This window comes from Tamandua tetradactyla, chromosome 12 (assembly GCF_023851605.1).
Source record: "Tamandua tetradactyla isolate mTamTet1 chromosome 12, mTamTet1.pri, whole genome shotgun sequence".
Taxonomy (NCBI): domain Eukaryota; kingdom Metazoa; phylum Chordata; class Mammalia; order Pilosa; family Myrmecophagidae; genus Tamandua; species Tamandua tetradactyla.
The window spans coordinates 54,803,903-54,817,119 of record NC_135338.1 but is presented as its reverse complement, the minus strand read 5'-3'; the positions used below and the strand labels follow the sequence as shown (position 1 = coordinate 54,817,119).

Genomic DNA, 13,217 nt, shown 5'->3' with positions numbered 1-13,217 from the left:
TCCTCTGTGAAATGGAAACAGGGCTCTGTCTCACGGGGTTGTTGCAGCAGGTGCGTTCAAGTTCTTGGGGGATGTCGAAGGCTTTGGACAAGTGCTAGGTCTTAAAGGAGGACACCTGGGAGGGTGGACCTGGGCTGGCATCTTGCTCAATAGACCCAGGTAGAGGGAGGAAGATCTTGGGCAGAAGGGGAGGGGAGGGGTTATAGGGCAGGTAAGTAAGAGACGGAAGAAAGCGAGCTTCTGAAGGCCTTTTCCATTCCTCTCCCCTTTTGTATATATTCCTCATAATCCTGGGCCTGGCAGGCAGATTCCTGGTTGTGTCCTGGAGCTCAGCGGGGCCCAGGCACTTCCCCAGGTCCTGCCGCAAGGCTGGCCCAGCCTCCCCGCTGCACCTCCCTCAGGACTTGGAAGAACACTCAGTGGCTGCGGCACTGCCATCCTCTGGCACGTCCGCTCTTCCGGTTCAAAAGTCCCCTCTGCTCCCGCCTCGCTCTCCCACTCTGACCCACATAGCTCAGCAACTCATGCTCTCAGCACCCCTAGGTGCTTAGAAAAGCCCAGAGAGCTGAGGCGGCTGAAGCTTTGATGTCTGAGAAATCTGCACCCCACCCTGGGCATCCGGCCAGTCCCAGGACTGAGAGAGAGAGAAAGAGAGAGAGCAATAACAGCAAGCAAGAGAGAGACACCACACACACAGAGAAAGAGAGAAATGAAACTAGAAAAGTCAAAGATATACAGGGGGAGAATTGAGAAAAACTGACATAGAGCTACAGGGAGAGAAAGGGACCCAGAGATTGAGCCACACACTAAGAGACAGACAGACAGAGATGGAGAGATGGAGAGGAGAGACAGAGAGGCACAAGAAAAAAGAAGCTAGAGACACAGAAATGCCAAAAGAAAAAGAGGGAGAAGTGGAAAGATGGAAATAGAGGGCAGGGCCAAGGCATAGAGCAGGATTCCAAACAGCAAATTCTGTTTGGATGATGCCATAGGATGTTAGCAGGCATTTCGGGGAAAGAAAAAAAAAAGTTCTGTGGTCAAATAAGTAAGGTGGAAAGCGAAGGGTTAATCATGGAACAAAAAAGTTTATTTTCTGCGAACGTGGTAATGCAGGTGTTAGGACTCTCTAAGAGGGGCTCTAGGATTTCCCAAATCCCTGCCAAACAGCTGAAGACAACAACAACAAAACCTGGCCCTTGGGCATGGGCTGGCATGTCTTCAGGGCTTAGAGACAAAGGGAGAGGGATATAAAAAGACATGGAGAGACAGACAGACAAAATTGAGAGACAGAAACAGACATATTCGAAGCGAAAGAGAACTCAGGGCAAAGAGAGAGACAGGACAAAGATAACAGTAAGGCAGATGCAGAAAGAGAAGAGCCAAACTACTGAGAAAGGGGGAAAATAAAGTAGAGACAGGGATCCAGAGAAAGAATTTATTGCCACTGCCGCCCCGAGGTTAAGCCCCAAGAAGCTCTTGCTTGTTATGAAATGTGGGGACCAGCAGATTCAAGCTCCCCCTGAAGTTGGCCCAAACACAACTCCTCTCTCAGCTGGAAATGCCGCGTCTGCCAAAGCCAGAGGGCAGACTCCCTGGGGGAAGACACTTAATCTGCAACAAAACAAATTAAGTAACCCCTGTGAAGAAGGCCTACAAAATATATCAACCGAGAGACAGACCAAAGGCCACAGACGGAGCAACACATTGAAATGTTTCCTGCTTTGGGAAAACTGTCACTGCCTCGTAGTCGCTGCCATAGCCACAGGCTGAAATTAAGCTCTGAGAATTACTGAGCTGTTTTTAAATGCTGTTCCATTAATTTTATGGTTTTGCAAGAGCTTTCAAGAAGAAAGATCAACTGGGTGACTACTGAAGCTGTATTTCATCGGTATTAACGCTGACTCAACCAATAGGCCACCACCTCCTTTTAAGCCCTTGGATTCTGGCCTGTCCAAGAGCGGTCCTAAGGGACATCTCCGGAAACACTCACATCTCCTCTGTGGAGATTTATTTGTATCTTTGTTACTTGCAGACCCGCTGTCTCAATTTCTGATCCAGACAAGAGATCCAGAAGGCTCCAAGTCTTTCATCTGCTGTCTTGGGTGATGTTTGGACAGTGGTTCTCCTGGGGACTAGCCCAGCTCAATTTACCTTTTGCAAGTCCCTATAGGTGGAAATCCTTCCTCTTAACGTAACATTTTGCTCATGTTCTGAACAAACTCTGGATCTTCCTCCTGCTCTGGTTTCACTCTGACCAGAGTGACCACAGCGAACTCTGACTCACAACTCACAGCTGAGTTGTACCCTACTTTGCATCTCACCCTATGATCTGTCCACACTCAACATTTTACAGGACAGAATCATGACATAACCATCTGCAGCTGCCATTCACCTCTTGGTCAATGTTGAGAGGCACATTTGGGAAGGGTCCCTCCTCTTCTTGAGGGATAATTTCCAAGCCTCTCTTCTGGACTCTTGTCCATTGAAGCAGATTCCTACCCAACATAGCCACAACAGTATACTATAAGAACTTACTTAAACTTAGAAGGTTCACAATTAAATTCATCTCCATCCTCTTCCCCACTCTATACCCGCATCCCCAATCTGGATTAAGGGGTATGAGAAGACTCCCAGTCTTCCAATTTAGAGAGCTGAGAGTCTCCCTGGTGACTCTTTTCCCTCACCCCCCACATCCCGCAGGCCATCAACTCCAGTCCTTCTACTCAGGAAGTTTCTCTTAAGCCTGAACCCTTTTCTCCACTATCACTTGCCAGTACCTAAACTCAGGACTCATCATCTCTTACTTGACCTATTGCACCAGCTCCTAACTGGTCTTCCTGTCTCTAGTCTTTCCCCTCCGCAATCCATATCCCTGACCATGTTATCATCTTGTTCAAAAACATCATGGCTGATGAAATCTAAACCTCTGAATTTGACCACACTCATCTCCCATCACGTCCCCACTATATTGCCCTTCTGTTTCTCAGTCATGCCAGACAGACCCTTTCTCATCTTGGGGCCATTGCATATGCTCTTCCCTCTGCCTGGAGTGCTCTCCCTGCCTTCAATTTTACTTCTCCCTCACCTTGCTCATAACCTCGGTGTTAGCACCAACAACATTATACCATAATTTATTTGTGTGTTTCTCTGCCACCAGTTTGGAAACCCCTTGAGATAGCAGAAAGGAGCCATGCACAGAAATCATGCTCTGTAAACATTAATTGAGTGAATGCATGCATGTATGTATGTATGTATGTATGTATGCATGGATGGATGCCTGGATAGATACAAGTAGTTGTCAGTCCCAGGCAGCATGGTGAGAATGCCCAATGACTGCCAGCTCTGTATCTGCTGAGAGGAGGAAGGAACTGCAGCTGAACCAGAAAGCCCAACTCCTGGCTCCAAGGCTGGACTCAGCTTCTTCTAGCTATTCACTCATAAATAGGGGTTCTTATGCTAACATTTATGGATTCCCAAAGGGTTTAAAAGAATTCAGGGGATCAATGAACATGAGTGGAAAAAAATTATATTGTAGGTAATAAATCGTACTATTAGTAGTACTTTGAAACCAAGGAAAATCACAGACACTTTTGTATGATATTATAGTTGTCACAAATATTTCAAAATATCATTTATGCTCATCACTTTGATATTATGATGAGTATCAATGCACTAAAAGAAGCACATATATTGTTATATCACAAATTTGTCTTAAAAATATGTTGGCAACTTTACTTCAATACAATTGGTTTCCTTTGTAATTCTCTGTATTTTTTTTTGTCTGGTTTATATTCTGAGAAGGAGTCCACAAACTTCTCCAGACTATGCTCAGGGGCCCGTGGTGTAGACACTTAAGAATACCTATGCTGAAGCAGAGCTCAGCAAGGGCATCTGGGAAGCCCAGAAAGGGAGCTAAAGCCTCTGGCTTAGAATGCACTGGCTGGTCTGACAGCCTCTGGTCCCCTGGGCCCCCGAGCTCCACTGTGTTGGAATCCAATCTCCTGGGGGAAATGTGGACAGAGGGCCAAGCCAATCATGAGAGCTTAATGGAGCGAGGCCAGGCTGCCCGGAGATTTTCCACTCCTTCCTTAGCACCCACCCCTTGCTCCAGACAGCAAGAGCCCTTTGAATGGAAATGTTGTGGGATCTGACATCCAAAGGCGAAAATTTCCTCCAAGATCCAAAAAGATAATTCCTAAGGTATTTAAAGGTCTCTTGGAGCTATTAGCCAAAGCTTGCTACAAGTGTGCAGAAAGGAACAAAAGGACAGAATTTTACAGGTTGGCTCAGGAAGCTAGACTAAAGTGGAGAAATGGGTGCTGTAAGGAGCCACCCAGATGCCCCCTCCAGGACCCAGGCACTGGCTGTCCCAGCTGCGTGGAGGGCTGGCTGATGATGGCTCACAGCTGAACCCCTCCCCAGAATTGCCTACAACTGAGGGGAGCTGCTTCACCCACAGGCCACACCCCCTCTCAGGTGGCCTGCATCCAATGCCCTGTCAATGTGGAGGTGCAAAGACCACCCCCTTGCCCCAATACAAAGCATCTGAGGGACTATCCCAGCTCCAGAGCCCCTTTGGGGTTGGTTGAAACCTCTCTCAAAGCTCAGCTTCTCTTTCTGCCTATTCCTGCTCCAAGACAATGTAGGTAGAATTACTAAGGGGTCTATAAGCTGGAAACTGTCACCAAATTAAAGATGGTGTCAATAATGCACAAGGATATGGCCTCTTTGTGGCCTAGAAGGGGCATAAAACATCACGGATCCCTGACCCCAATCTTGTGAAGTCGATGGACCCCTGCTCAGAATAATGTTTGGAAATGCAGACAGTGAAATGCAGAGTATTATGATTTGGCTTTGGGAAAGCAGCCAGTAGAGACATGTCAGAGCCCTCCCATCACAGGGCCTGGCACCTCCTGGAATGGAAAGTGGGAGCGAATGTGCTAGATCAGACGCATGAGTAGGACTTTGGTGGAGACTGTTAGTTGCCTTTGGTATCCCTTCTTCCTTTCTAAAAAAAAAAATAATAAGTAATAGAATCACCACTCTCACTTAAGTTTTAGTTGAGAACATGGCCACCAGATACAGTCATATTTCCCATCCTCCCTTGCAACCAGGTGTGGCCATATGACTAAGTTCAGTTCTATAAGATGTGTGCAGAAGTGCTGGGTACAGAATCTGGGGCACCAAAGATGAGCCAATTGCCCTGGGCTTCCTTGGTTTTCTTCTTCCTGGTGCCTGTAGCAGCTGCCTTGGACAGATGGGAGCCACAGGCTAGGATGGCAGAGGTGACCTCCAACGTGGCTCCTCAAGTAACTTCATGGAGCAGAGCTGTCTGCCCATCCTGGATTGTCCCTGTAGCAACACGGAAATCTCTGTGGCATACGATATGCACTCATCTCTCTCAGCAGGTTGGCTGAGCATCAGCTAATCTACCTGGACTCAGCTGGCCTACCAGAGCTAGAATTTTGGTCTGGGTCTGCTCTCCTTTCTCTCCTCCTCCTAGAATAGCTAGGAATTGGTCATCTTGTGATGGAAAGCAGGAGGAGCAAAGCAAACTGAGCATGCAATGTCTCCTATGGCCTAGTATCACAAGCATGCTGTAACTTCTACCCACATTCCAAAAGCATGTGCCTGAACCCTAACCCCAGCACAGGGAGGTCCACTGCAACTCTAGTGGGGAAAGACACATGGCAGAGAGTACAGATATGGAAAGGGGTCATGAGATGGGAGCCAATCATTTACCCTGTGCAGCAATAGGCAGGTACTAATGCGGGAGAAAAATAGACCAGTCTCTCTCTGTGTAAGCCGCCGAATTCAGGGACTCTGTTCTAGTCCCTCAGCTCGTCTCTTAATATAAGACCCAGCCTATGCCCTGCTAGAGCAGATGGTGCAGAGAATCAAAGACAGAACCTGCAGTCCAGAGCCAGGAAAGATGAATTTCCTCATCATGCCTAAGAGGGCAGCTTGGGGCCATACTTAGGGGACCAAGCTAAGAGGTAGGAAGCCAAGGAAGCGGGTAGATTATCCAGCCAACTGAGGGGTGGCAAGGTGGGGGCACGGATGTGGGAGGGGAGCCGGCCTGGCTACAGGACCACCAATGGGGAGGAGAGAGCTGGAGGGGAAGCCAGCGCTGACCTGTGCATTCACAGGTGTATGTGGAGCACTTACTCCACATCAGGCCCTGGGTGGAAGGAATGTACCCATGTGGGAAAGATGGACCTTGCTCCCAAGAGAATGACCACCAGAAGCCACCCGCAGTGGGTGTGTTATTGCCCAATGTGTGTTGGTTGCCTGGTGCACTCAGCGGCGAGCATCACGTGTAGGGGAGGGGTTTAGGATAAGGTGAGGTGATGTGGGTTAAGGGGTGGGCTTAAGTGGAGCCTGCGTCGTCGTTCAAGCCATACTACTTCACGCATCGCATATTCAGAAATGGTGGCTTAGCCTGCTCGCTGGGGGTGATCTTTACTGTTAGAATTAGGCAAAGGTAAACTCTAGGGGTTTCTTCTGACTGTGCACGCTCTAGTGCTTACAGCAGGCTTTAGCAGGTGCTGCCATGGAGAGGAAACTGTGACTCTTCTTGCAATTACAGCAAGTTTCTTTTGAATTAACATGAGGGGGTAGGAGAGGTGACTTTCTGTTGGCCTGAAAAAAAAGGGCTGAAGAAGAAAAGGAAAAGTTACAGATAGGCAAAGATGTTACTAAGGAATTCTGAGCAGTTTCATTAACCCCTGTCCAGTCTGTTAGGAAGGAGCTTGGGGTGGCCGAGGATGGTGGGGTGGTGATCACGTGCCCATGGCTTCAGATGTTGCAGCCTCAGGCTGGGGTGAGACGGAGGCATCCCGGGAGGAAGTGACATCTCAGCCTGTAGATGCACAGGAAGCAAACATTCATCTACCTTTTGAGACATTTAAAAGTAACCTAAAAGATCATGAGGCGATTCCCTGTAACATTTGTTTGAAAATACTCTTTAAAAGGAGACTTGACAGTAAAACCAATGGGTATTCATAAGGACAGTTTGGCCCCGGGAGGGCTGGTCCCTCCCCCACTCACCCACGGAGACCACAGGGTTTGCAGCAGTGTAACGAAGAACTTGGACTTGGGCGTCAGACTTCCTGGTTCGTATCCTGGCTCTGCCCCTCACAAGCTGGCCAGAGGCCACTCAGCCTCTTTTGCTCTTTTGTGCCTCTATAGGGGTGACTTAAGAATTTGAGAGTATATATGAGTGGCATACTTAGAATAGCATCTAGCACATAGCAAGTGCTCCTGTTTTTATGCTACCCAAACTCTGAGCCTTTGTCCACGTGGTATCCCCAAAGGCAAAGAAGCACAGAAGGAAACACAGGCAGCAAATATCCCGACTCTGAAAAGCTGAAGCAGGGCTAACTGATGCAGCAGATCCAAGAAAGCGGAATCCTTAGTCAGCAGTGGAGAAAGCCAAAAAGTAACCCAATTTATACTTATAAATCTCCCAAAGACTAAAACATTGGCAGCCATAGCTACTTTAGGAAGTGGGGTGAAGATAGAGCAAAAAAAATATTTTTAAAAAGAGTAGCATTGGTTGAATGTCCACCCTGCCCCACTTGGGCAGAAAAATAGAGGTTTGTTGTCAGACAAGGGTAAACAGAAAGTTGCCGAATTGGCTACAGATTAAGTAAAATTTGCATAATGAAGGTTGAGATCCCTAGATTTTACCTCCACCTGGCTTCCAGGATCCTGGCACCCAGCATTTACCTCCCAGGTAAGAGAAAGAGAACCCACTGAGCCTGTGAGAAGGCATCTAAAAATATGAAAATGGGGGTTCCTGGGTGAAAGAACTTGGCCAATCAAAGTGAAGCAGCTGGCATAAGCTCCGCCCATAGGTGCTGAGCTCCACTCAACTTGCTGGGGCCCCTTTCTTTCGTACGCGTGACAGCCAATGACAGAGGCCAAAACAAGCAGACAAGAAAAGTAAGATGGGGCAAATGAGGACACTGCAGGGAGAAGGAAACTTTAAACACAAAACTATTGCTAAGATCCTCAGAGAGCTTAAAAGGGTGATTGTAATAATAATACCCAGCACACAGGGCTTGCTTTAATCTCTACAAAAACCCTGTGAGGTAGGGTTTGTTATTATTATCCTCATTTTATGGATGAGAGAAGCAAGCACAAAGTAGTTATGTAATTACCCAAAGTTATACTACTTGGGAGCGGGTGGGGGGCGGGCAGGATTTGTGTCCAGGCAGTCGGGCTCAGAATCCAGGTTTTCCACCCCTAAGAACTACTTGTAGTCTTGAAACTTGAGCAGTATGCTATTTTTTAAAGGAGCATCCAGGGAAAATTAAGAGTGCTTAGAAATTTAAAACGTGACAGCCCTAATGAAAATTCAAAAGAAGGATGAGAAGAAAAAATTGAGATCTTCCAGAAAATGGATAAGGTAGACAAACTAAAAATAAGAAAATTAGAAGTTCAATATCCAAATAAATAGGAGAGAAAGAACAGTGGAACCCGAGAGATCAAACCAAAGGGCAGGCATTTCCAGGCTAAAAGGGACTGCTGAGTGCCCTGCACAATGGGTGAGAGAAAACCCGCAAAGACCCAAAACACCCTTGTGAAATTTCAGGATGCAGGAACCAAAAAGATCTGAAAAACTTCCAGAAACAGAAAAGGATGAAAAATGAGAATGTCATAGGATTTCTCAACAGTGATAATGAAAGCCAGGAGATAAGGGAGGAACGCCTTCAAGATTCGGGAGGAAAATGATTTCCAACCTAAAAGTATGCAGCTGGCAGACTATTGGTTCATTCACTGCTGTCAGAAATGTCACGTCCCAACTGTTTACCTGCTGTGGTAGCCATTCTCCGGGGGGCCCCTTATGAGCCCCGTCTCTCAGTGTTCAATCTCTTGTGTAACCTCCTCCCACATTGTATCAGGGTCTGTCTGTGGAGAATAACAATGGAACTGGTGGCATGTCTCTTCCAACATTAGATTATAAGACATTGTGACTTCTGCCTTGCTCTCTCTCTCTCTTCACTTGTTATGGGGGAAACCAGCTGCCACATTGTGAGGACACTCAAGTAGCTGCGAGGAGAAGCCTGTTTGGGAGAAACTGAGGCTTTCTGCAAGCCACTAGGGAGGAACTGAGGCCTCCTACCAACAGCCACAAGAGTGTGCCATTTTGGAAATATGTCCTTCACCCTTGGCGAGCCTTTAGACATCAGCAGCTCTGGCTGATGACTTTTCTGCAACTTCATGAGAACAGCGTGAGCTGTTAATGCCCATCTAAGTCGTTTTTGGATTCTGAAATCCAGAAACTGTGTGACAATGCTTATTTGTTGTAAACTCTGAAGTTTGGGGGTAATTTGTTATACAGCAGTAGATAACAAATATAACTCAGGAAACCACTGAAGAATGTGTCCCACCAAAAAACAGTTAAAAAAAAAGAAAGAGGAAGAAACAAGGTTCAGGAAGACGGCATTCCAACATAGAGAGGTTTGAGGAACCACCCCGGATGCTGGTGAAAGGAGAGCCTGGGGTGCTGGCTGGACAGCAGGCCCTGGAAGCAACCAGTACAGAGTTGGGCAGCTCAGAGTGCTCCAGGCCAGGCCTCGGGGAGACGCTTACACTGATTTGATAAAACCGTGGATTTGGATAGACTAAAAGGAGTTCAGGGATAATGTTACTGATAAGAACAGAGCAAAGCACTGAATTGAAAAGAAAAATTCAAGATAATTATTGATTTTAGGGAAAATAAAGTGTAGTGTCATAGAAGAAAAATATTCATAGCTTTCTATGTGACTCACCTGTAAATAGTCCTACATGGTCATAATAATATAAACCCTGAACAGATTTTAATGGAAATCTATTGAGACACTAAAGAGGACAAGAAGCACGAATGTGAGGTGTGCGTGTGTGAAAAGGGGCCTAGTCCTCATATTTCATGTTGGAAAATCAATAGATAATGCCTAAAGCTGAAACATCACGAAGCAGCAATATAAACATAAAATTAAAGATATAGAGGATACCAATGGGAGGGGTGGAAATCAGCTGAAAGTATTGAAAGCGTTTGCCTCCAGGGGTTTGGAAGTGGGGACAAGAAGTGTCACGAGACAACTACCATTTCCCTAACAAGCTTTATGGAACTACCCCATTTCTTAGATAAGAAGACACAGGTTTCATACATGTTAACATCTCTGAAACTATGCTGTCTGTTTTGTTTTAACATCAGTGGCATCTTATGATTACAACTGGTAGCATTATTTTTTCTTACTGGTATATAAAATAACATATCTAACAATCAATAGCATCTTTGATTCAATGAAATGCAATGTTTGACTCTTGATACTATATGCAGTATGAATTTGATTTTAAAAAAAGAAACAGAAGAAATTCAATGATGAGATATGTATCCATACAGCAGGAGAAAACACTTTAGCAACTGAGTTTTGTGCAATTGCTGACAGAGAGACTGAGGATACGCTGTAGCTGGTGTCGCCTCCCTGATACATTCCTGGGCCAGCCTGGAGCAGGGTGGAGAAGCAGCAGACAGCACAGCGCCTGGCGGATGTCGACAAATCACATTTTTTTTTGCCGTTGGAGTTTGTTCGTACATCTCTCATCATTCAGGGCACCATGGACTCTACAACCTAACCAGGGACTTGGAGAGTAAAAGGAAGCTACTATTAAAAATTAAGTCCAGGACGACAGTCACAGAGTGGGACTCTTCCAAACAAACCAGGACAAGTGTTCATCCTTCTTGTGGTGTTTCTTACTTCCTACCTGGATTGTTTGGTTACGGATGTCACCTCACCTCCCAAGCTACTTACATGCAGGAAATGTGTCTTTGAGTATGTGTACTCACGGTAACCAGCACATATAAATATGTGCTCAATAAATACTCAGGGAATGAATGAACAAATGAATGCATTAAGGAATTAATGGACAACAGAATCATACTCTAGCTATTACTTTGCATCAGTTATTACTTTGTAATTTGCTACAAAATATTCATGCTCAAATCAACCCTCTGATTAAGCATGTATAAATATAGTATAAATTGCATTCCGTGGTGGTTCAGTTTTTCTCAACTAACTGCTTTTTGTGAACATCTCAGTTAAAAGAACCATTCCAAACACTGATAACTCAGGCACCCAGAGGCAGCACCCTCTGGTGGAAACAGCACTGTCTTTAGGCAATGATAGACCAGGAGGCATCATCTGCTCTGCCACTTAGAAGCTGCGCGTCTTTGAGCAAAGAAGAAGCTGTTTGAGCCTCAGTCTTGTCTTCTGTAAAATGGCCAGAGAATAGTATCAGAGCAGGCCTTACGGCGGGGTTGGAGGGGAGGCAGCAGCCTGCACGCCCCGTTCCGTGGCAAGGCGAAGCCTGGTGGACATGGTTTCTCTAGGACCCGGAGGCCCACAGAGGCTGCATAGTGGCTGGTAGTTGCCCAGAGCCTTCCCCTAAGACCCACTGGGGAGGAGCGAGGACGAGTCATGAATATTTCAGCCTTGGAAATTGTGAAAACTTGGGGGGCTGGGGCAGTTCTTGGCCCTGAATTATTCACGAATTGTCGCAACTTTATTTTGCCAGTCTTCTGGCACCTTCTCAAACCCAGCCTTCACAATGAAGAACCCAGAGCATTCTTTGAGTGCCAGTCTCCCTTCCCACTTGCACTTGCCTGCTTTGTGTCCCAGGGACCTTACATTTTGTGCCAGTAACCTTCAAACTGTATTGTTAATCTATTTGTAAGCAAAAATACCGTTTCTTTAATCTTACATAGACTCCTGACATAGCCTTGTGTCCCAGGGACCTTACATTTTGTGCCAGTAACCTTCAAACTATATTGTTAATCTATTTGTAAGCAAAAATACCGTTTCTTTAATCTTACATAGACTCCTGACATAAAATGAATAACAGCAGACCTGGGTGAGGTCAGGGAGGAAAGGGCAAAGAGGAGACTCATTTACTGTTTCTGCCCCAGGACCCTTCTGAGTTTGAAAATCTTTTACAACAATTAGGATGAGTTTGATTGCGGGTAGTAACACAAACACTGATTTGATTTAGCTAAACTGGGAGCATATGTGTATGTCCTGGCAGTAATTGCAGAGGTGGGCTGTTGCAGGGTCACAATTCAGCCACCCAACATTAGCAGGAAGGATGTTTCTTTCCATCCCTCTGCTGGGCTGGCCGTGGGGAATGGGTTTGGCCCTCAAGCTGGTTGCCTTCTAGAAATCAGATAGATGAAGGCTAGCGAATGCATCTGAGAGTGTGTGATTATTATCTGAGGGCACAGGATTGTTTTCCACACTTCACAGGATCAGAAACTGAAGCACAGAGGAGTTAAGCAGCATGCTCAAGGTCACACAGCAAAACCCTAGTCAGTCTCCTCGCAATGCCCTCTTTCCACTGGGTTACGCTGCGTCCCTTCTCCTACCTGCCCTTTCACCAACCAGAGCTGCCTCCTGTGCAGCTGAGAAGGTGTGAGCCTGGAGAAAGACCCCAATAGAAATTTGATTATTATCGGGGTATAAGATCACATTAAGAGATGATATTTCATTTTGTTAGCTATGACATTGACATACAGTTAAGATAATATCTACTCACCTTATTTTGATGTGCAAACGGCAGTATTTGTGGGTGACATGACTGGGAGCCTGGAATTTGCTTTAGAATACTCCAGAAAACTGGGGGTTGGCACAAAACAAGTTTTGATGACTGTCAAAGGTGTCAGCAACTGGAAGGGCACAGTGGGCTCTACCTTGGAATGTTTGGAAATTTTCATAATAAAAATTACAAATACATTTATAAATCAATAGCAAAATAGCCTCCCAGGGAAGCTGCCTAAGACTCTGTGGAGTTAGTCAGTGGAAACAGAGGGTGCTAAAAATAGCCGAAAGATTTATTTGGTTTCACCGCATGACATCTTTGATCATTTATCATCGATGCTCAGTTTGTTCTCCAGATGTCCAGATGAAGGAAGAAATGCCCCATCCCACCCCACATTTGAACAAGTTGAAAGGAAAATGTCTTTCCCTGATCCCCACTGTGGGCCTCAGTTTCCCCATAGAACATGCCGTATGCTAATATCTGTTCTGACTCCCTCAAACTTGTAAGGATCAGAGGAAATGCTGGCACTGAAAGCCCTTTTTTTTTTTTAAAGAAGAATGCCTTTCTTTTCCTGTTCAAAAGTAAAACATACTCATCGTAGAAAATCTAGAAACAAAAATAATCAAAACAAAGAA

General features: G+C 45.8%; 1 long non-coding RNA gene across 3 annotated transcripts; it reads right to left on the bottom strand.

The window, feature by feature from the left end:
* Positions 1-1,429: 1,429 nt before the first annotated feature.
* On the bottom strand, positions 1,430-7,784 carry LOC143651514 (uncharacterized). 3 transcript variants are annotated; one of them, XR_013160000.1, is made up of 4 exons: positions 7,693-7,784; positions 7,051-7,197; positions 6,531-6,656; positions 1,430-1,611 (listed from the first exon to the last, which is right to left on the bottom strand). It is a non-coding gene; the product is annotated as an uncharacterized LOC143651514 (long non-coding RNA). The 3 variants fall into 3 exon arrangements; XR_013160002.1 differs by lacking the exon at positions 1,430-1,611 and adding an exon at positions 3,604-5,008; XR_013160001.1 differs by lacking the exons at positions 1,430-1,611; positions 6,531-6,656 and adding an exon at positions 6,670-6,862.
* Positions 7,785-13,217: the final 5,433 nt, after the last annotated feature.